The 23967-nt window shown below is 41.1% G+C and overlaps 1 long non-coding RNA gene across 2 annotated transcripts in view; it reads left to right on the top strand.

Annotated features, from left to right (window-relative positions):
• LOC118888044 overlaps positions 1-23967 on the top strand; it is a 113703-nt gene that overhangs the window by 13062 nt on the left and 76674 nt on the right. For both annotated transcript variants that reach the window (XR_005018229.1, XR_005018228.1), the window contains exon 3: positions 4516-4660. This is a non-coding gene — a long non-coding RNA (uncharacterized LOC118888044). The remainder of the gene's footprint in view (positions 1-4515; positions 4661-23967) is intronic.

Raw genomic sequence — 23967 nt, 5'->3', positions numbered from 1 at the left:
GTCTGTGAAAAATTACCATCTCTGCACTTCTGATAGGTACCCCTTCTGTATGTACATTGTACGTAAATAAGTTAACAAGCAAACTGCCCTGAGATACCACATCTCACTTACCAGGTAGGCAAACATCCCAAAGTTAGACAACACATCCTGTAGAGAAGGTGGTGGGAAACTGGCCCGCTCATCCAGTGCTGGTGGGTGTGCCAGCTGCTGGCACCCCTGGGGGGCATTTCTCAATATCTAGCAAAGTTATGTGTGCGCTCATCCTTTGACTTTGCAGTGCCATCTCTAGGAGTCTGTGTCAGAGACATGCAGGCAAAGTTATGACATGACAACAGGCACGTGGCTGCTTATTGCTGCGCTATTTGAAATGGCAAGAGATTGTCAAAAACCCAAATGTCTGTCAGTAGGCATTGGATGCTGTTACTTTCACACAAAGGGTCACTCTGCAGCTGTAAAAGGAATGCGAATGGTCTGTACACCCACCCTGGAGGGAGCTCCCCCTGTGGTACCTAAAACCCTGAGCTATGGAACAGTGTTAAAGAGGGACAGAGTGAAACAGCATATGAGTTCACCCATAGTTTCAAAAAGAAACAAGTGAAGAATAAACAAAACTAATAAAAAATGTTTACCTTTGGGGAGGGGGGAATTAGGGTGGAGGGAACCAAGATGAACCTTTACTTCAGAAACATGAAAATGTTTTACATAATTTTAAGAAATTAAAAAGCACCTTTAAAACAATACAAAAGGAAGCAAATGAACCTAGTAATTGTATATCAAGTGCATGAAGGTTAGACTGAGAGTGAGTATAGTGACCATAAAGTGTGTCATCCTAGTTGGGACACTTTTGAGAGTGAAAAGGGGTAGTTTTAATAATTATTACCAGACAGCAGGTATAAACCAGACTGACCTGGGCCAATCGGGACCGGTGACTACCCCAGGTTGGATGTTATTAAGGAATTACTCATTTCTGTTTGATGCAATAATATCACTTATAGATGCATATTGAAGTGTTTACAGGTCACATGACCTCATGTGTGGGATTTGCTTGCATACATTGCTTCTCAGAGTGTGCGTGCATCAGGATTACCTGGAGAACTTGGGAAAACGTAGAATACTGAGTCTCCCCCCAGAGATTCTGATGCAGTGGGTCTGCAGTGGAACTAAGAATTTGCATTTCCAAAAAGTGCCTAAATATGCTGGCTTTGCTGGGTTTTAGATAGTTTTGAGAAACTATGTATCTGCACACACAAACACATCAGCTCGTCCTCTCTGCCCCCGTGTGTGTGTGTGTGTGTTAGTGGCAGAAGGCTGCAATGAGATTGGCAATGTGTTGATCATTGTTGAAGTTGGGCCATGAGTCCATGAAGGTATTCTATTCTCTCCACCTTTGTGTATGCTTGAGAATTTCCTTACTAATAAGTTTATATATGTTTTCCAGTTCAGGAGGTTGAGGTCCAACTCAAATGGAACCTCCTGTATTGCCTCGATTCCTTTAATTGGATCACACTGATTTTTCTTTATTATTATAAGAATCATATTTATACTTCTGCCAAAGTAAAAGCCAATAAAAATGAAACACATAAAAAATTCACCCTAAATGCTCTTATCTGTGATCCACATTTTATGATTTTACATACAACTGTGACCCGATGCAATAAAAAAAAAAACTACAGAATTTAATCAGAAAATGAATTTGAAATAGATATAGAAAATCATTTTCTTATTTTTCTTTAATGCAGAAGGAACTCTTTTAATCATGATCTTGTATCGCTTGTCTCTGTTATAACTTTCCTAAAGTTTTCTCTTGCTATACTTCCTCTTCTCTCCTTTTTCCTTCTCTTTTCTTCACCCTCTTCTGCCTCCTTTGTCTTTTCCTTCCTGCTCTCTGCCTTTCTAAATATATTTTAGATTTTTGGGTTTTTTTGTTTTTAAGTAAGGTCCTGCATCATTTGGTTTTAGTTTGCAAAGTGATTATGTTATTTTATATATTTCTTTCAAAAATTGAAATTGCTTTGAATTTATGTGAACTCTTTAATTGGTTTCTTTTTTTTTTTTTTTTTTGGCTGTGTGGCATGTGGGATCTCAGTTCCCTGACTGGGTATTGAACCCAAGTCCCCTGCAGTATAAACACAGAGTCTTTTTTTTTTTTTTTTTATATTTATTTATTTATTTGGCTGTGGTGGGTCTTAGGTGCAGCACGCAGGATCTAGTTCCCTGACCAGGGATGGAACCCGGACCCCCTGCACTGGGAGCGCGGAGTCTTAACCACTGGACCGCCAGGGAATTCCCTAGTTGGTTTCTTTTTAAACACCTGAGTATCGTCAGTACACCTCCATAGGAAATAAAATCCCACCATTGCGGTGAGAGACCACATCTTCGGGCCTCTATAAGTGGTTTGGTTTCTTCCTAGATGTGCTCCCGGGGAGCCTGTGGTCTGACTGAAACATGTACTTTTACACTAAACCCCGAGATGCCCACTCATGACAGGCTTCACTGCCCACTCCCTGCATTCTAAAGACTGTGTAATTTAGCACAGCAAGGGGAAATGCTGCAATACTTTATATTCTTTACAAAACTTCATATTTTGTAGCAGTTATGAAAGAACAAACCATGACTCACACAGTTTTACTGGCGCCGTGTGTACTTGAGGTGAGCTCCCGAGTAACGTGACCTCACCGTGTTCTTTTGGCTGAAACACCAGCAGAAGCTGATAATTCAGATACTGAGAAATCTGTTTAGGAGATAGTGGCACACATAAAGTCCCTCTGTAGCTCACAGCCTTGCAGTCTGTTCTATTCCACATACGTTTGTCCGAAGTTTTAACAGGAAATGTTCGGTTAACCAAAATCCTGCTCACCTTTAAACAATGAGTTTAATATCTTTAAAAATCTGGCTTTGAAATAGCTCTCTGAAAAAAGAAAAAAAACTCATAGATTTCTTAGATAGAAAATACAGGCCAACTATCAGAACAGGTGATCACTATTTTCTTAGTCACTCCTGAAATGATGGTAATAGCAGCTAACATTTTTATAGCCCTTGCTCACTTGTAAGCACTTTCCTAAGTGTTTTTACATTATATGTAATTAATTTTCATTAATCATATAATTTTCACAGCTATCTTATGAGGCAGGGACTTTAAATAATGATTGGAGATAAAAATAAATTTGCCTCAATAGATAAATAAATTTAGAGGGGAGTAAATTTGCCTGAATGTACTCATGTGTAAAATAGGTATAGTCAACAAATTTGATGGTGGGAAATAACGGAAGGTATAACAAAATGGCTTAAATTATTTTTTCTAAATAAGTATTTTTAAAAACTACTGAATAGCTTGGCTTAAAATACTTTTTGGGTGTTGTTTTATCTTAAAATGTTCAGAAAACAAGAAAAGGTTTGACCTGTTTGGGAAGTCTCTTAATCACTTCACTTAATCACTTAATCATATGAAATGATTAAGTCTCTTAATCACTTCACAGTATATGAAATGAAATCATTACGCTGTACACCTTAAATGTGTATGGTATGTCAATTACATCTCAATAAAACTGCAAAAGTTAAAAAGAAGTCTCAGCACTAAACATTGTAAGGTTAAGCAAGGAAATTATTCAATGCAACATACAATTTGGAGATAAGAAAGACATTCAAAGGAAGTTAGTAGTGTACGCCATGGTTTTTTTTTCTTTCTCTCTTTCTTTTTTTTTCCTTTTTTTCTGTTAGCCATAAGGAAGTGAACACACAGGAAGAAAAGTAACCTTCTCCTAGAAAAGAAGATTCAGAGAATTTACATTCCTGGGATAATTAGGAAATAGATACAGATAAAGTCCTAGTAATTAGAATAAGGAAGTAATTAAAGGCCTGACAGCTAAAACAATAAGCTTTCTTGTCAAGTGAGATTGTTCTGTGTGTATAATGTCTTAGGTAATTTCTGATTTTAAGAAAAGGCTCAGTGAGTCTTACCTTAAAGTTAGAAGTGTTAAACTTGAATTCTAGTTCATGTAGTACCAAAATATACCTGGGTGTTTGAGTTTCTTTAAATCTTGCTCTGTATCAGCTTATGTTGGTTACACATGAGTTAGTAAACATTTTTCCTCTCTTACTATATTTTTGGAAAAGAATAATTGGCTGAATTGTGACTAAGTGTATTACTTCTTAGCTAAACAGTATACCCAGCTCACCTGTGTACCCAAACTTAAAGCATCACTTTTTACCTCGTGGCAGCTTTTCCACTGGAAACATAATCAGTGTTCTAGGCAAGTGTTTGTATACTCAAACCTTTTGTGATAGTGCACATTTTAGGCTTAATATTTTATAAGGGGTGGTCGCACATGGTGTGTCAGTATCTATATGGGAAGCTGAATATTTTCCTATTTTTAATAGCTTCTTGGAGCTTAGTGTTTTCTGAGTGTGGTTGGAAGCATCAGAAAGCAGTGTCTGTTACCTGGTGCTCTGCTGAGACTTGTTTATTTCCTTGGGCTCTCGACTGAGGTTCGCATCGTTTTCCTCTTGCCCCGGCAGAATCCAGAAACCAGAGCCTCGGAGGAGATGGAAATGTGGTTCCTCACTTGCCCCTTTCAAGCCAAGCAAGCAGGCCAGGGACACCTGAGGTGAGGCAATGACAAGCTTCCTCAGCAGTTCTTGCCGAAAGAGTCCAAGAATGAAGGTAATAATCACCTCACCTGGCTGATGTCCCTTTGTCCCTATGAGGGCAATTGACACAACCATGTCCCATGTTCAGACCTAAGGCCGCAATCAGCTGTGGTTTCTCTTTCAGAAAAAGTGGTGCCTGTGAATGTCACTCTGCTCTGGCCTGAGCATCACTTTTCTCCCCGTTTTAAGTGCCGTTTTACCAGGAAATGTCGTGATTGAAGGAAGAAGCTTTAAATAAATAGCAAGGTTTTTTTCCTTTTCCTAAGATTTGGTTCCTAAAAACCAGTTTCCATAGCATCTCTGGAGCTTGTGACATGAACTCAGTTTCCTCCTGGTCCCATCCCCATGAGCACGTCTGCAGAGAACCTGCTCCCTGGGCTACTCAGAGAAGAAGTGTCAAAAAAAAGTAATCAATAAACAATAATAGCAATAGAAAAGAGTTTTACGTGAGTCAAACTGAGGACTGGCCTGGACACGCACTTCCCAGAGTAGTCTGAGGAGCTGCTCCCGAGAAGCGGGGTGTCCACCACAGTTTTATATCTCGTCAGAACAAAGAACGTTAAACAAGTCAGGGATATATTTCTTCAAGGTCAAAACTAAACAAAACACAAGCAAACAAACAAACAAACAAAGGTCACACAGGCCAGCACATACACAGCAAGTCAGCATGGCCTTGGCACCTGGGAAGGGGGTCTTCTCATCAGGGAGGACCAGCACTTGTGTCCCAGGAAGAGACGCGTTTAATCTTTATTTTTAATATGGACATTCTTTTTTTTTTTTTTTTTGTCTGTGTTGGGTCTTCGTTGCAGTGCGCGAGCTTCTCACTGAGGTAGCTTCTCTTGTTGTGGAGTATGGGCTCTAGGCGCGTGGGCTTCAGTAGTTGTGGCACACGGGCTCAGTAGCTGTGGCTCGTGGGCTCTAGAGCGCAGGCTCAGTAGTTGTGGCGCACGGGCTTAGTTGCTCCGCGGCATGTGGGATCTTCCCGGCCCAGGGCTCGAACCCGTGTCCCCTGCATTGGCAGGCGGATTCTTAATCACTGCACCACCCGGAAAGGGCTCGAACCTGTGTCCCCTGCATTGGCAGGCGGATTCTTAATCACTGCACCACCCGGAAGCCCTGGACAGTCTTTACTTCTGGTCAGTGTTCCCTTTTCTCTAATAATTAAAGCAGATGTACAACCTATGTTTGATAGGCCACAAACAGGCTATTTAAGTTAGCATAACATTTAAGTTAGCTCGTATATAAGCCAGAATAACTTCCCTATCTCTCGACATGTGAAAATTTCTTTTAGCAGAAGCTATTGGGCAGCTTCGTGCCTCAGTTTTCGTCTGGTCCACTTCCTTACCCATCTTACTCTCCCTCCTACCTTAGAGGAAAAGAAATCCTTCATGTCCCCCCAAAGCCAACTCTTTTCATCTTTGCTAATGGTTTTTCTCTTTTCCCACCTTCCCTGGGGATTTATTTCATCAATTTCCTACTTCCTTTCTCTCATCTATTTATTCCTCTCCCCCAGCCTATAAATGAGGTGAGGTTGCCGTCCTCACGGCTCGACTGAATTGTCACAGCGAAGGTCATCTGTGACCTCAAATCCAGTGTCCTTCTGAGTGGTCACCTTACAATGTCCTTCGAGTGGACCTCTCGACAGCCCTCCCTCCTGACACCTCCTCCCTGGGGATCATGGAGCGCTCTTCCCCTCCCTCTCTGGTCCCAACCTCAGGTGACACCATGGTCCTTTGCTGGGGTCGATTTTCACTGAGGCTGGGGAGAGGGGCTCGGTCATGTGCTCCTGGCGTGTTCTCTCCAGTGACACTTCCAGGCATGGGTCGTCTCTTGGTTCCATTTCTCTTCTTCCCTAGAGTATTAGAGACATGAGAAGGCTTCGAAATATCTGACACAAATTCAGAAGTTGCCATTTTTGTTTCCCTGCTTGCCTTGCCCTAATAAAGGAAGGAGGTCACTTTTAGTGGCAAAGGCCTCGGTCATTGTCTGTCCTGTACCGGCTATTGACATGAGTCAGAACAAAAGAAGGTTTTATGAGGACATGTTAAAACTCAGAGCAGCTCTTGCTTCTGGCCCTTTAGGTTTCTGCTGCCCCATCCACGTGCCTCAGTGTATCCCGGGTTCCCGCAGGCGAGGCCCACACTCCCTCACGGCGGAGAGTCACTGCGTGAAATAGTTTTGAGGCACAAGTGCGTATCTTTTATTTAGGAAACGGTGGTCCTTATTACAAGGCACACAGCACCCCTTCACCACGGCGTTGAGAACTGTCCAGGGAAATCTTTCTGTGGGCTTGGGGTAGTCCCTGAAAGGCAAAGTCTCCAAAGTTGGACCATTCATGCTACGGATTCTGGGCGGAGACTGTAGTTACTTGCTCACTTCTCCTTTCAGCAAAGCCTTCCTTCCTCTTCCACTTTTTTTCCTTTCTGCCCTTCCTTCCTTCCTGCTCATGGGCTATTTTACTGGAAACCATGAATAACCCCTAAAAATTGCATTTTCATCTTTCTTCTGAAGATCAGAGGACACAGATGACAGAAATCGTGCAGATACTGAACTGAAAGTAGCAAAGGAGCCTGAAGTAAGATGTGAGCTTTGTGCCCTGAGGGAGACGGGAAGCAGAGAAGCTGTCAGGGTGGCGCTGGGATGCCAAGACCCTTCCTGCCCTCGAGGTATCGGGAAAGGGGACACACACCTGGGCCCCCCAAACCCCCCGCCCAGGGAGGTGGCTGAGAGTTTCAGAGTCTCAAAACTCAAAGCCACACTGACCCCGTGTCTTAGTAAAGCTTATTTCCAGCACTCGTTAAAACTCCAATGTACCGGTTTTGGGAGGAAGTAAAGATACTCATTTTATCAGGCTCCAAACAGTCCTTTGGTTTTCTTTTTTTTAGACCTAATTTTTAGAGGGATGTGAACACTTGATAATTTTCCACGGAGCACTTATCCACAGGTACACTGTGAGGTTGGAAATGTTTATCAGAAGACTCCTCCTTTTCTTTACCTTATTTTCCACTTTTGCATATTCCAGACAATTTCAAGTGTTTACCCTGGAATAAAAAGCGGCTTTAATTTAAAATGGAAGTGACCTGGGGGGAAGAGGTTGGTCACAATAATGATACTGTACTTCGCTGTTCTTCCCTTCAGTATCCCAAATATTCCCATCCATTTATATGCAAACAAAAGGCTGCGGAATTCCCTGGTGGTCCAGTGGTTATGCCTCGGTGCTTTCACTGCCAGGGTTCGTGTTCTATCCCTGGTTGGGGAGCTAGGATCCCACAAGCCGTGTAGCGCGGCCAAAACAAAAAAAAAAGCTGCGATTTGTTCCTGTGTTGAGTTTTGCTTCACGTTTCTTTTTGGAGTCAGAGCCCTGGCCAGTTACTGCCCAGGACAATGAAGTGCCATCCAGCATCTGAAACCGCGTAACATCCATCCTTTAGAATAATCCTCAATGTTGGCAACTCAGCTGCAAAGGTTTTTTTTGGGATCTAATGTCTCTGCAGAAGCTGAAAGGCAAACAGCAGGAAATCTATTGTTTCAGAATTCCATTTTCAGTGGAATGAGTCCAGGATTTATGTTTGAGATACATGTGGACACAGCAATTCCAAAATTATCTATCTTGCTGAATAGCAGATGTGAGAACAGACCCCAAAATGTGCAACTCCGTGGCTTCCTTTTGCTTAGTTTATAATGATGTCATGGTAATCAGTAATAAACAATGACAAGGTTTTCCTCAAACTTTGCCTTGTGTCAGGATCGCCTGGAGGGCTTGCTCGTGTAGATGGCTGGGCTCCACCTGCAGGGCTTCTGAGTCAGGGGTTCTGGTGATGCCCCAAATCTGCATTCCTAACTGGTTCCCAGGTGGTGCTACTGCTGCTTGTAGTGAGACCGCGCTTTGAGAACCACTGCTTAGGTTACCAAGTGCCAGTATGATCATTACACATGGGCATGGAAATCTGTTTTATTTCACTCTCTGCATATGCAAGAAAACCTGAAAAATTACTATGGGGACTGAAATTATTTTTTTGAATTTTATTTTATTTATTTTTTTATACAGCAGGATCTTATTAGTTATCTATTTTATACATATTAGTGTATATATGTCAATCCCAATCTCCCAATTCATCACACCACCACCACCACCCCCTGCTACTTTCGCCCCTGGTGTCCATATGTTTGTTCTCTACATCTGTGTCTCTATTTCTGTACAGCAAACCGGTTCATCTGTACCATTTTCTAGGTTCCACGTATATGCGTTAATATACGATATTTGTTTTTCTATTTCTGACTTACTTCACTCTGTATGACAGTCTCTACATCCATCCACGTCTCTACAAATGACCCAATTTCGTTCCTTTTTATGGCCGAGTAATATTCCATTGTATATATGTACCACATCTTCTTTATCCATTCGTCTGTCGATGGGCATTTAGGTTGCTTCCATGACCTGGCTATTGTAAATAGTGCTGCAATGAACATTCGGGTGCATGTGTCTTTTTGAATTACGGTTTTCTCTGGGTATATGCCCAGTAGTGGGATTGCTGGGTCATATGGTAATTCTATTTTTAGTTTCTTAAGGAACCTCCATACTGTTCTCCATAGTAGCTGTATCCATTTACATTCCCACCAACAGTGCAAGAGGGTTCCCTTTTCTCCACACCCTCTCCAGCATTTGTTGTTTGTAGATTTTCTAATGATGCCCATTCTAACTGGTGTGAGGTGATACCTCGTTGTAGTTTTGATTTGCATTTCTCTAATAATTAGTGATGTTGAGCAGCTTTTCATGTGCTTCTTGGCCATCTGTATGTCTTCTTTAGAGAAATGTCTATTTGGGTCTTCTGCCCATTTTTTGATTGGGTGGTTTGTTTTTTTAATATTGAGCTGCATGAGCTGTTTGTATATTTTGGAAATTAATCCTTTGTCCATTGATCTGTTTGCAAATATTTTCTCCCATTCTGAGGGTTGTATTTTTGTCTTGTTTTTAGTTTCCTTTGCTGTGCAAAAGCTTTGAAGTTTTATTAGGTCCCATTTGTTTATTTTTGTTTTTATTTCCATTACTCTAGGAGGTGGATAAAAAAAGATCTTGCTGTGATTTATGTCAAAGAGTGTTCTTCCTATGTTTTCCTCTAAGAGTTTTATAGTGTCTGGTCTTACACTTAGGTCTTTAATCCATTATGAGTTTATTTTGGCGTATGGTGTTAGGGAGCATTCTAATTTCATTCTTTTACATGTAGCTGTCCAGTTTTCCCAGCACCACTTATTGAAGAGGCTGTCTTTTCTCCATTGTATATCCTTGCCTCCTTTGTCATAGATTAGTTGACCATAGGGGCGTGGGTTTATCTCTGGGCTTTCTATCCTGTTCCATTGATCTATAGTTCTGTTTTTGTGCCTGTACCATATTGTCTTGATTACTGTAGCTTTGTAGTATAGTCTGAAGGCAGGGAGTCTGATTCCTCCAGCTCCGTTTTTTTCTCTCAAGACTGCTTTGGCTATTCGGGGTCTTTTGTGTCTCCATACAAATTTTAAGATTTTTTGTTCTAGTTCTGTAAAAAATGCCATTGGTAGTTTGATAGGGATTGCATTGAATCTGTAGATTGCTTTAGGTAGTATAGTCATTTTCATAATATTGATTCTTCCAATCCAAGAACATGGTATATCTCTCCATCTGTTTATATCATCTTTAATTTCTTTCATCAGTGTCTTATAGTTTTCTGCATACAGGTCTTTTGTCTCCTTAGGTAGGTTTATTCCTAGGTATTTCATTCTTTTTGTTGCAATGGTAAATGGGAGTGTTTCCTTAATTTCTCTTTCAGGTTTTTCATCATTAGTGTACAGGAATGCAAGAGATTTCTGTGCATTAATTTTGTATCCTGCAACTTTACCAAATTCATTGATTAGCTCTAGTAGTTTTCTGGTGGCATCTTTAGAATTCTCTATGTATAGTATCATGTCATCTGCAAACAGTGACAGTTTTACTTCTTCTTTTCCAATTTGTATTCCTTTTATTTCTTTTTCTTCTCTGATTGCCGTGGCTAGGACTTCCAAAACTATGTTGAATAATAGTGGTGAGAGTGGACAGCCTTGTCTTGTTCCTGATCTTAGAGGAATGCTTTCAGTTTTTCACCATTGAGAATGATGTTTGCCATGGGTTTGTCATATATGGCCTTTATTATGTTGAGGTAGGTTCCCTCTATGCCCACTTTCTGGAGAGTTCTTTTTTTATTTTTTAATAAATTTATTTATTTATTTACTTACTTACTTACGTACTTATTTATTTATTTATTTTTCGCTGTGTTGGGTCTTCATTGCTGTGCACGGGCTTTCTCTAGTTGCAGCGAGCAGGGCTACTCTTCGTTGTGGTGCACGAGCTTCTCATTGTGGTGGCTTCTCTTACTGTGGAGCATGGGCTCTAGGCATGCGGGGTTCAGTAGCTGCAACACACGAACTCACTAGTTGTGGCTCGTGGGCTCTTGAGCACAGGCCCAGTAGTTGTGGTGCACAGACTTAGTTGCTCCACGGCATGTGGGATCTTCCCAGGCCAGGGCTTGAACCTGTGTCCCCTGCATTGGCAGGCAGATTCTTAACTACTGCACCACCAGGGAAACCTACTGGAGAGTTTTTATCATAAATGGGTGTTGAATTTTGTCAAAAGCTTTTTCTGCATCTATTGAGATGATCATATGGTTTTTATTCTTCAATTTGTTAATATGGTGTATCACATTGATTGATTTACATATATTGAAAAATCCTTGCATCCCTGGGATAAATCCCACTTGATCACGGTGTATGATCCTTTTAATGTGTTGTTGGATTCTGTTTGCTAGTATTTTCTTGAGGATTTTTGCATCTATATTCATCAGTGATATTGGTCTGTAATTTTCTTTTTTTGTAGTATCTTTGGCTGGTTTTGGTATCAGGGTGATGGTGGCCTCATAGAATGAGTTTGAGAGTGTTCCTTCCTCTGCAATTGTTTGGAAGAGTTTAAGAAGGATGGGTGTTAGCTCTTCTCTAAATGTTTGATAGAATTTGCCTGTGAAGCCATCTGGTCCTGGACTTTTGTTTGTTGGAAGATTTTTAATCACAGTTTCAATTTCATTACTTGTGATTGGTCTGTTCATATTTTCTATTTCTTCCTGGTTCAGTCTTGGAAGGTTATACCTTTCTAAGTATCTGTCCATTTCTTCCAGGTTGTCCATTTTATTGGCATAGAGTTGCTAGTAGTAGTCTCTTAGGATGCTTTGTATTTCTGCGGCGTCTGTTGTAACTTCTCCTTTTTCATTTATAATTTTATTGATTTGAGTCTTCTCCCTTTTTTTCTTGATGAGTCTGGCTAATGGTTTATCACTTTTGTTTATTTTCTCAAGGAACCAGCTTTTAGTTTTATTGATCTTTGCTATTGTTTCCTTTGTTTCTATTTCATTTATTTCTGCTCTGATCTTTTTGATTTGTTTCCTTCTACTAAATTTGGGTTTTTTCTTTTTTCTCTAGTTCCTTTAAGTGTAAGGTTAGACTGTTTATTTGAGATTTTTCTTGTTTCTTGAGGTAGGCTTGTATTGCTATAAACTTCCCTCTTAGAACTGCTTTTGCTGCATCCCACAGGTTTTGAATTGTCGTGTTTTTGTTGTAATTTGTCTCTAGGTATTTTTTGATTTCCTCTTTGATTTCTTCAGTGATCTCTTGCTTATTTAGTAGTGTATTGTTTAGCCTCCATGTGTTTTGTGTTTTTTACATTATTTTCCCTGTAATTGATTTCTAATCTCAAAGCGTTGGGATCAGAAAAGATGTTTGATATGATTTCAATTTTCTTAAATTTACTGAGGCTTGATTAGTGACCCAAGATGTGATCTATCCTGGAGAATGTTCCATGTGCACTTGAGAAGAAAGTGTATTCTGTTGTTTTTGTATGGAATGTCCTATAAATATCAATTAAATCTATCTGGTCTACTGTGTCATTTAAAGCTTGTGTTTCCTTATTAATTTTAAGTTTGGATGATCTGTCCATTGGTGTAAGTGAGGTGTTAAAGTCCCCCACTATTATTGTGTTACTGTCGATTTCCTCTTTTATAGCTGTTAGCAGTTGCCTTATGTATTGAGGTGTTCCTATGTTGGGTGCATATATATTTATAATTGTTCTATCTTCTTCTTGGATTGATCCCTTGATCATTATGTAGTGTCCTTCCTTGTCTCTTGTAACATTCTTTCTTTTAAAGTCCATTTTATCTGATATGAGTATTGCTACTCCAGCTTTCTTTTGGTTTCCATTTGCATGGAATATCTTTTTCCATCCCCTCATTTTCAGTCTGTATGTGTCCCTAGGTCTGAAGTGGATCTCTTGTAGACAGCATATATAATGGGTCTTGTTTTTGTATCCATTCAACGAGCCTGTGTCTTTTGGTTGGAGCATTTAATCCATTCACGTTTAAGGTAATTATCGATATGTGTGTTCCTATGACCATTTTCTTAATTGTTATGGGTTTGTTTTTGTAGGTCCTTTTCTTCTCTTATGTTTCCCACTTAGAGAAGTTCCTTTAGCATTTGTTGTAGAGCTGGTTTGGTGGTGCTGAATTCTCTTAGCTTTTGCTTGTCTGTAAAGCTTTTGATTTCTCTGTTAAATCTGAATGTGATCCTTGCCGGGTAGAGTAATCTTGGTTGTGGGTTTTTCCCTTTCATCACTTTAAATAGATCATGGCACTCCCTTCTGACTTGTAGAGTTTCTGCTGAGAAATCAGCCGTTAACCTTATGGGAGTTCCCTTGTATGTTATTTGTCATTTTTCCCTTGTTGCTTTCAATAATTTTTCTTTGTCTTTAATTTTTGTCAATTTGATTACTATGTGTCTCGGTGTGTTTCCACTTGGGTTTATTCTGCCTGGGACTCTCTGCGCTTCCTGGACTTGGGTGGCTATTTCCTTTCCCATATTAGGGAAGTTTTCGACTATAATCTCTTCAAATATTTTCTCAGGTCCTTCCTCTCTCTCTTCTCTTTCTGGGACCCCTATGATGCAAGTGTTGTTGTGTTTAATGTTGTCCCAGAGGTCTCTTAGTCTGTCTTCATTTCTTTGCATTCTTTTTTCTTTATTCTGTTCCGTGGCAGTGAATTCCACCATTCTGTCTTCCAGGTCACTTATCCGTTCTTCTGCCTCAGTTATTCTGCTATTGATTCCTTCTATGTATTTTTCATTTCAGTTATTGTATTGTTCATCTCTATTTGTTTGTTCTTTAATTCTTCTAGGTCTTTGTTCTTTAATTCTTCTAGGTCTTTGTTAAATATTTCCTGCATCTTCTCGATCTTTGCCTCCATTCTTTTTCCGAGTTCCTGGATCATCTTCACTCTCATTATTCTGAATTCTTTTTCTGGAATGTTTCTTATCTCCACTTCACTTAGTTGTTTTTCTGGCATTTTATCTTGTTCCTTCATCTGGTACATAGCCCTCTGCCTTTTCATCTTGTCTGTCTTTCTGTAAATGTGGTTTTTGTTCCACAGGCTGCAGGACTGTAATTTTTCTTGCTTCTGCTGTCCTCCCTCTGGTGGATGAGGTTATCTAAGAGGCTTGTGCAAGCTTCCTGAGGGGAGGGACTGGTGGTGGGTAGAGCTGGGTGTTGCTCTGGTGGGCAGAGCTCAGTAAAACTTTTATCTGCTTGTCTGCTGATGGGTGGGTTTGGGTTCCCTCCCTGTTGGTTGTTTGGCCTGAGGCAACCCAGCGCTGGAGGCTACAGGCTCTTTGGGGGGGCTAATGGAGGACTCTGGGAGGGCTCATGCCAAGAAGTACTTCCCAGAACTTCTTCCAGTGTGCTTGTCCTCACAGTGAGACACAGCCACCCCCTGCCTCTGCAGGAGACCCTCCAACACTAGCCGGTAGGTCTGGTTCAGTCTCCTATGGGGTCACTGCTCCTTCCCCTGGGCCCCAATGTGCACACTACTTTGTGTGTGCCCTCCAAGAGTGGAGTCTCTGTTTCCCCCAATCCTATCAAAGTCCTGCAATCAAATCCCACTAGCCTTCAAAGTCTGATTCTCTAGGAATTCCTCCTCCCCTTGCCGGACCCCCTGGTTGGGAAGCCTGATGTGGGGCTCAGAACCTTCACTCCAGTGGGTGGACTTCTGTTGCACAAGTGTTCTCCAGTTTGTGAGTCACCCACCCAGAAGTCATGGGATTTGATTTTATTGTGATTGTGCCCCTCCTACCGTCTCATTGCAGCTTCTCCTTTGTCTTTGGATGTGGGGTATCTTTTTTTGGTGAGTTCCAGTGTCTTCATGTCGATGATTGTTCAGCAGTTAGCTGTGATTCAGCAGTTAGCTGTGATTCCGGTGCTCACTCTCTCACAAGAGAGAGTGAGCACATGTCCTTCTACCTGGGGACTGAAATTTTTTTTTAAAATTTATTTATTTATTTATTTATTTTTGGCTGTGTTCTTCATCGTGGTGCACGGGCCTCTCTCTATTGCGGCCTCTCTTGTTGCAGAGCACAGGTTCCAGACTCGCAGGCTCAGTAGCTGTGGCTCACGGGCCCAGTTGCTCCGTGGCATGTGGGATCCTCCCAGACCAGGGCTCGAACCTGTGTCCCCTGCATTGGAAGGCAGATTCTCAACCACTGTGCTGCCAGGGAAGCCCCAGGGACTGAAATTTTTGCAGAGGAATACATATTGAGAAAAGTTATATTTTTAAAAACCTACTATCTCCTGTGACCTCAAAAGTGTAACACAGCACATACAAAACACCTGGGACAAAGAAGCCAAATCACCTTTTTCTCAGTGATTTGCTGCTATGGGTCATCTCTCTCTGTTTTTGCCTTTGCAAACAGACCATAGATTTTGTGTCAGGCAGTTACTGTTGAGGCTGGATCCATTTACATAGAAAGCCTGTCTAATCAGCAGTCCCACTGGCCTTTTGACATGATAATATTTCATTCACTGCCCTCCACCCCTAACAAGCTTGAATCACTACCTCCTCTTGTGGCCAAGGGACAGGGCACTACATGTAATGCTCTGGAAATTTCGCCTTTGGAATTCAAACCCGACTCAGATTCCCTGCATCACTGTTCAAGGAAATGGTACAAGAGTACCCCAGAATGTACTCTTCTTGGTTTGGCCTCACTTTTTTTTTTTTTAAGTTTTAGTTATGTATGGCTTTTGTGGAATCCTCAGAGCGTCAGTTTTCTCTTTTAATAACCTCCACACGATGTTTCAACTTTGCTAAAACCAAGTGCCAGAAGAGGTAATTGATGGTGGGGCTGTCCAAGCCCAGCTCAGACACCATAAAGGAAGTGAGCCATGACCCCACAACTGAGCCCTGGGTGGCTGAGGGCACCTGCAGCAGAGCAGGAGGATGAGGGCCTGGGGGCCGTGCTCCCAGGGCACACTAGCTCCACAGGGGCTGATGAGCAGCAGTGGCGTTGGTCTGAGTGTTAAATGCACACAGCAGTGGATGTGCCTAAATATTTTTCTTTTGGAACGCTTGGTGTCCTTTGGCCTGTAGCCTGAGTCTAAGAGAACGTGCAGCCCTACAGGTGGGCCTGGGTCTATGTTAACAAAGTCGTCTCCGGGAAACAAATGAGCAGTATTACATCTGGTTCCAACTGTCAGGTGTGTTCTTTCTCGACCTGCCTCCCTTCCCTTTGCAGTGGGAACTGAGTGGAAAGGTAACGATTGCCACCAGGAAGAGGCGAAGAGAGCCGAGGAAGTCCTCCCAGCTGGAGCCTCTTCCCTTCCCTTCACTTTGGTCTCTTGTTCTCTTTCCTAATTCTTCCTCTTCTGACAGAGAAAATGACTACCAAGTCTTACACTGGTTATCCCAACTGCACATGAGAAACTGTCCCTTTATCTTATAGCCGTGACTAGAATAGACCTATTCTCAATTATGTTTTCCAGGTTATTCAGTCTCATGGTTTTTATTTTTGTTTTTTTCATATTTTCTTTTTTCTCAGTCTCAAACTGAAGTCTCCTCTGGTTCCCAACAAATTCTCAGGTCACTTTCTTTATTGCCCAACTTTATGTGCTCAAATAATGTAATTCAATACTAGTCTCTCCAAAATATAACTTTAAAAATAAATGATCTACAAGCATTATATGCAAAAGCCAATAAATATATGACTTTTAATGTTATCTGTGATTTTAGCTTATGAGTGACTGTTCTCTATGATAATTGATAATAGATATTGCCTCATATTTTTAGTAGGTGTTAAATTATTGATTGGTTGATTATCCCTCTGTCTTACTAGTTTAATGATGCAGAAACTGAAAGAATATGAGTGTATTTTTATAATTGTTCTCAACCCAATGGTTTATTTAGTAAACCACATGGTAACAAAATTTCTTTTTTTATTTTAATGTATTGCACAGATTCATTAACTTCAGAGTAGCTGTGCAGGAAATTCTCTAATACAAATGTAATTTATATTTACGTTACAGTACATAAATACTGTAGCCTACATCAAAGCCTATGATTATTATACAAAGATCCCAAGTGACCAAGTACTGGTACCACAATTAACATTTGAGAAGAGTAATTAGTTGACTCTATCTTCTTTACACAAAACAGATTTCTTTTTTTTTAGTTAAAAACAAATTTTAAAAATTGAAGTATAGTTGATGTATAATATTAAATGAGTTACAAGTGTACAACATAGTGATTCACAATTTTTAAAAATTATACTCCATTTATAGTTATTATAAAATATCTCCTGTGTTGTACAATATATCCCTGTAGCTTATTTATGTTACATATAATAGTTTGTACCTCTTAATCCTCTACTTCTATATCCCCCTTTCTCTCTCCCCGCTGGCAACCGCTAGTTTGTTCTCTATGTCTGTGAGTCAGTTTCTTTTTTTATTATATTTACTAGTTTGTTTTATTTTTTGATTCCACATATAAGTGATATCATACAGTATTTTTCTTTCTCTGTCTGACTTATTTCACTTAGCATAATGCCCTCCAAGTCTATCCATGTTGTTGCAAAAGGCAAAATTTTGTTGTTTTTTATGGCCGACTTTATTCCATTGTGTATGTGTGTGTGTGTGTGTGTGTGTATGTGTGTGTATATATTCATCTGTTGATGGGTTGATGGGCAGTTAGGTTGCTTCCATATTTTGGCAATTATAAATAATGCTGCTATAAACATTGGGGTGCATGTATCTTTTCTAATTAGTGTTTTCATTTTTTTTTCAGATATATACCCAGGAGTAGAATTGCTGGGTCAGATGGTAGTTCTATTTTTAGTATTTTGAGAAATCTACATACTGTTTTCCACAGTGGCTGCACCAATTTGCATTCCCACCTATAGTGTACAGGAGTTCCCTATTCTCACATCCTTGCCAACATTTGTTATTTGTGTTCTTTTTGATGATAGCCATTCTGACAGTTGTGAGCTGATATCTCATTGTAGTTTTGGTTTGCATTTCTCTGATGATTAGTGATGTTGAGCATCTTTTCATGTGCCTGTTGGTCATTTGCATATCTTCTTTGGAAAAATGTCTATTCAGGTCTTCTGCCTATTTTTTAATTGGGTTGTTTGTTTTTTTGATGTTGAGTTGTATGAGCTGTTTATATACATAACAAAATTTCTTGGGCATGACAAAAGGATAAATTATTTTTCTTTACAAGCTCCAAAGGCTATAGTTTTTCAGCTATTTAAAAACAATGTCCTTTGAGAGTGCTAAGACTAAAGACCAATAAGCAAATCAAGTTGAAAACAGAAATAACATGGATTCAATCTATTAATGAGCTATTAATGAAGAGCTAATAGCCACTAGACTCACATATTGGGGCTTGAAGTAAAAAGTCAAGTCAGGAAATTCTCTTTCTTTCTTAAGCATTCCTATTTGGAACCACATAAACAACCCATAAAATATTTCAGTTGTCTCCACACAATTTGCTGCCTTGTTCTGTCTTGACTTCACACCCAAACAGTGACTTTGAAGGAGTGATTGCTCAGGAAGGAGACCAACCATGAAGTTCTGTTCTGTCCTGACAGTGAAGCTGAGCAAACCCTGAGCAGTGGAAGGTCTCTCCTGAGACTCGCTGGGGGTCGTGGGGCCTCCCCGGGCTGCTTAGATGCATGTGGCACACCACCTGCTTGAGAAGGACAGCTCTTGCACTCTCGTGAGAGAGGGGCTCTGAGTTAGGCTCAGAGATGCAGACCAAGACTCTTTGGGGAGAGATCCCATAAGCCCTGAGAACTCTCCAAAGTGAAGGAAGGCAATGTCAGAACAGGCTGGAATTCTCCAGAAGTGATGTTTTGGAGAAGGGCTCCGGGTGAGGACCAGGGGCTGAGGTCGTCGGGGCCAGGTTTCTCAGATCCTGCTGACTTAACTTGGAAGATACTGCCGGTAGGGCCAGCCTTTCAGGATGGTGGCTTGTGATCTTGAGAAGTTTGAGAGTGACTTGTCGGAATGAGATACAGTGGTGGTAACACACTACATGTTTCCAATAGAAAGAAACATCTCATGAGATGAGCGTGAGGTCCCGAGTTGATTTAAAGTTACCTCTTCCATCAAGAAAAAACCTGGTGTCCACTGGTTTGATGGCCAAAAAGGGAAAATTAGAAAGTCTGTTGTTTCTTCTCTGGGCTCTAGGATTGGAAAAGACTGTGGGGCAGGCTGGTGGTGAGGGACAGGGAAGGGACTGAGGAAACTTAACCCTCCGAAACATTTACATTCTGTGTTTATTTATGGGAGATGCAGATTATGATGCTGAGAAATACTGAGAGTGGAAAGGAAAGAGCAGATTTTGTACATTCATTATTAGAGAACACTGCAAACACGGGAGCTATGCCCGCTCTTACAAAGGAAAATAGCTGAAGATGTAGAGCCTAGGCTGAGGCCAATAGGGCTCTCACCTTGCATGCTTACTTACTTGTGTGTGTGTGTGTGTGTGTTGAGGGGATGGCAGGGGTTGGGGGACAAATAGAGACAAATAAAATTCTATGGTGGTTCAGAGAAGAAAGAGATTGGAAACAATGGAGAAAACTTTATGTAGAGGTGGATTTTAAGGTATTTTTCTAAGGATCAAATGGGATTATGACTGAAAATTATTTAATAGCTGCAAAGTTCTATAATATGCCAGCTCTCATGAAGATTTGGGTACATAGTATTACACACCACAGGATAGTACTACTTACACAATAAGAATCATAATACTTATATTAATAGTTAATGGTACCTACCATTAACTGGTACCTACCTGCCAGAGACCTCAATGATCAAGATAAGTAATGTCTATCTAATATATTAGACACACAGTACCTAATATCTAGTAGATTACTTATCTTGATCACTGAGATTTTTGGCACTCGCTTAAATTTTGTGCCCTAGGCAAGTGCCTCAGTCCCGTCACCCTAGTCCCAGTGATGGACCCTCTGAATAAACTGGACTCATCTGCCGTGGAGAGTGTTATAGAAAGCAGACTTCTGAGAGCAGGGGCCAGTGAGGCTGTCCTCAATTGGTTTTTAATTTGTAATGGGGACATCTGGGATATAATTATGTCAAGTGTAAGTGACTCAACAGGATCTTTAAAAATGTAGCACAGAAATCCCACACTTTCAAAAATATAATTAGAAAATGTAAGCTTCAGTTAATATGTGTAGTGGGTTGAATGGTGGCCCCCAAAAGTTCTGTCCAAGTCCTGACCCCTGGGACCTGTGAATGTGACATTACTTGAAAAAAACAACAAAACAAAGTCTTTGCAGATGTAGTTAAGGATTTCGAGATGAAGAGCTCATCCTGTATTATTACCCTGGTAGGACATAGCTCCAATGGCAGGCATCCTTATAAGGATGAGACCGGGAGCTTAACATAGACAGAAGGGGGAAACCGCAAGGGGAAGAAGCAGAGACGGGAGTGAGGTGGCGACAGCCGGGAACACGAGGGCTCCTGCTGCCAGGGGGAGCTGGAGAAGGGAAGGATGGGCTCCCCTCAGAGCTTTAGAAGAGGTGCACACCAGCCCGCACCCTGATTTTGGACTCCTAGGCACCAGAACGGTGAGCGAACAAATGTCTGCTGTGTTAAGCCACCAAGTCTGTGATACTTTGTTACAGCAGCTGCAGGAAGTTAATACAGCATGGCAATGAACTGACAGATGACAGCACAGACATTGAGATTTTAATGTCAGCGAAGGTGCTGCTTGAGCGTTGTCATCTACATACCGAGAGTCTTGAAGAGCAGACTGATCGTGGGTCTTAAGTAGGACAACCATATAACTTATGGACCAATCAGAACACTTCTGAGAAAGGGAGCGGGGACTACCAGTGACCACACTGGGCAACAAGTCCTGGACCAACTGCCCTGGGTGAATAATGGCTTAAGCTATTCATTTTCAGCAAATTGGTGGTCGCTGGTGAGTTTGCAGTTGGAGCCACAATCTCGGTTTATCAACTTCAGATGTGCCAGGTGTTTGGGTGTGTGATGCAAACCCTTCAGGGCGTTTTTGTTAAATAGTCAGTTAGAGAAATGCGTACTGAGTGGCCTTTAAAGTAAGGATTTCATGTTGCAAAAGTTACCACACGGACATACTTATAAAAGCAGAGAATCTGACTGCTAGTGAAAAGAGCTTTGGAAACCAGAGGACCCACAGTACCTGTTTGGGGAGTTCTGGACCCACTCTCTGCTTTCTTCAGAGGTGGTGAAGCTGAGGCATTTGGGCATGTTTGTCATAAGTGGTGGCGTTTGTCATTCTAACTCTCACAGTGATTTAATTACCCAGCAGCCTGAGGAGCTTCAGCATTTGGGCAAGAAAAGTAGAACAAAAAATGTATTTTTCTAATACTAAGGAGTGTACAGGATCCTTATTGGAATCCATTTAGTAGGGAAGGATTATAACTTCATACTCATACAGCACTATATACCTTGGCTATAATATTCTTAAATAGAACAATGAGTTTTAGGTTTTGGTTTAGAAACCTGAGTTCATTATGACAACATAACACTTTACACTTTGATCATATGTTTGGTACTTCTCTGGTTTAAACTGTGATCACTACGCTGTAGCAACGCTAAAAATGTTTTCTACCGTTCTAGGGTATATCAGTGAGGAATATCTAAGATTCAGTAATTCAATCAAAAGTATTTCTGTCCACCGGCTGTGTGCTGAGCGCCCTGCTACATGCTGGGAATGCACAGATTTGGGCACGTCCTCCATTTGTCCTGCTCTCTGCCCTGCCCTCCCCGCTCTGCCCTGGGAGGCTGACCCTTGCCTTCTGGCTCCTGGTTAGGGTCGGCTCCCGTCGGCAGCTGTGCCCATATGGCTTTCTGTTCCGGAAGGGTTCCAGTAATGGGTCAGGTCTGGGGGTGTGTGTGTGTAAATCCATGGGTGGGGTGGGGGGGAAGGAAAGATACTGTGTGATTTCTTTATTTTTCTTAAATCCTGGTCCCATCTTTGTAAAAGTCCCTTTCTTAAACTTGCTCCAGATTATTAACTTGAGGGGCCAGGGCCCTAATAGAAGAAGATATAGACCCACCATTAAGGCACTCATTCTAGCTGGAGAGACAGACCTATAACAGCTAACTGTAACATGAAGTGAAAACTTTTAGTAAAGTCCTGTGCAAAGGGATGTCAGAGCACGGAGGGAAGGGTGACAAGTCTTCCCTGGAAAGGGAGAGACGGGGAAGTAGGGGGAGAGGAGTCTTCACCCAGAAGGTGGCGTTTGGGGATTCGGAGTTCGTGGAATTTCCTTGCATTTTTATAGACCTCAAGACCTCAGAGATCTTGTGCTATTTGGGTGAAGAAAGTGGTACAGACCAAGAAGAAACAGGAAACTCCTGGGGACCCCATCATGCTGGGGTTTCCACCATCACCATTTTAGGATAACGTTACAAGGTGACACGAGCAACAGACCAAGGCAGAAGGCCGTGCGAGTCCTGAAGTCACTAAATGACTGCATGGACGGAGGCAAGTTTCCTGAACTCTGTGTCTCCACTTCCCCGTCTGCCTAACACAGAGGGTAATTCCTGCCCTTCCCCTTGCGGGATTGCTGCGAGGCTCAGAATGGAAGAGTGTTTGTAGACATGCTGGGACTAGAGCACTCGGCCACTGGGGCGTGTGGGGTTAGTGAAGAATGGACTGGGAACAGCCATGAGTTGATAATAACTGAAGTGAAAATAAGTGAAGCTAGATCATAAGATTGTTACGAGGATTAAGTGAGATGATATTTGTAGAGAACACAGTACAGCACCTACCGAAAGTAAGTGCTGTGTATCTAAGTGTAAACTTGAATATGCTGTTAAACTCACTGTCATTTACCTCTTAGAATCATTTTCTCTCTGAATTCTGGGGTATGTCCTCAGGTCATTCTTCTCTTCCATTGTATCTGATTTGTTATTTAACCCATATTTTGAATTTTTAACTTCAATAACTACATGCTTCATTTTTAGTTCTGTTTTGATTCTCCTTTCTTTAGTGCCTGATCTTCCATACGGCTTCTATTCCCTCTTTTTAACTTTTTAATGATTTAAACATAGTATTATATAGTGTCTTTCTAATATTTCAATTTGGTGGGGAGCACATAATTTCCTTATGATGATTCATTTTCTTTTGTGGTTTGTAACTTTTCACCATGAGCTCATCTTCAACTGAAGTTGTTTGTTTCTGTGGGTGTCCCATGAGCTTGGTAGGAAAATGTCCCTACAGACTTGTTTTGCATTTTCTTTTGCCAAGTGTTCCATGGGTTTCAATGATCTGGAAACCACTTTTGTGTTAATTATACGGGTTATGAGCCCATAAATGAGGACTCTATACTTTGCGAGGGTTTCAGGATTGGATTTTCATTCTCACGGAAGAATTTCTGTTGTTGTTCATTTATTTGATTTTTATTCCAAAATCAGAACCCTTTCAAGGAACAAGCTACTAGTAGAGTTTTTCTAGAACTTCTTTCTAGGGACTTAGCTATATAAGGTATTTCCCAGTTTCAGCTCCCTCCTTTGCAGAGCCTAAGACCACATCAAAATGCCCTTCTTGGAGCATTAAAACCTCACTCTTTTGGACCTGTATTCAGGTTGATGTCTCGGGGGCCACCCGAGGCAGCTTGTAAGCCTCTCACCCTGCCCAAGACCTTTCTGCTGTTGCTGATAATTGAAGAAAGTCCATTTGTTTTTTCAATATTGGCTGTGTGTTTACAATCTTTGTTATATTTTATGTTTGTAGATGGGATGGAGCTTATTTTAGTTCAAATGCCCATGTTGCCAGAACCAGGACTCTGTCACTTAATATACTATAGATACATAGATACCTGGATATGGGTATAGATTCACAGAGAGACCCAGCATGGCCATCTTCTTTTTCTTTTTCTTTATTTATTTTTGGCTGCATTGGGTCTTCATTGCTGCACTTGGGCTTTCTCTAGTTG

This window comes from Balaenoptera musculus, chromosome 21 (assembly GCF_009873245.2).
Source record: "Balaenoptera musculus isolate JJ_BM4_2016_0621 chromosome 21, mBalMus1.pri.v3, whole genome shotgun sequence".
NCBI lineage: Eukaryota > Metazoa > Chordata > Mammalia > Artiodactyla > Balaenopteridae > Balaenoptera > Balaenoptera musculus.
Note: the sequence above shows the minus strand (reverse complement) of the source record. Positions and strands in the feature narration are given on the sequence as shown.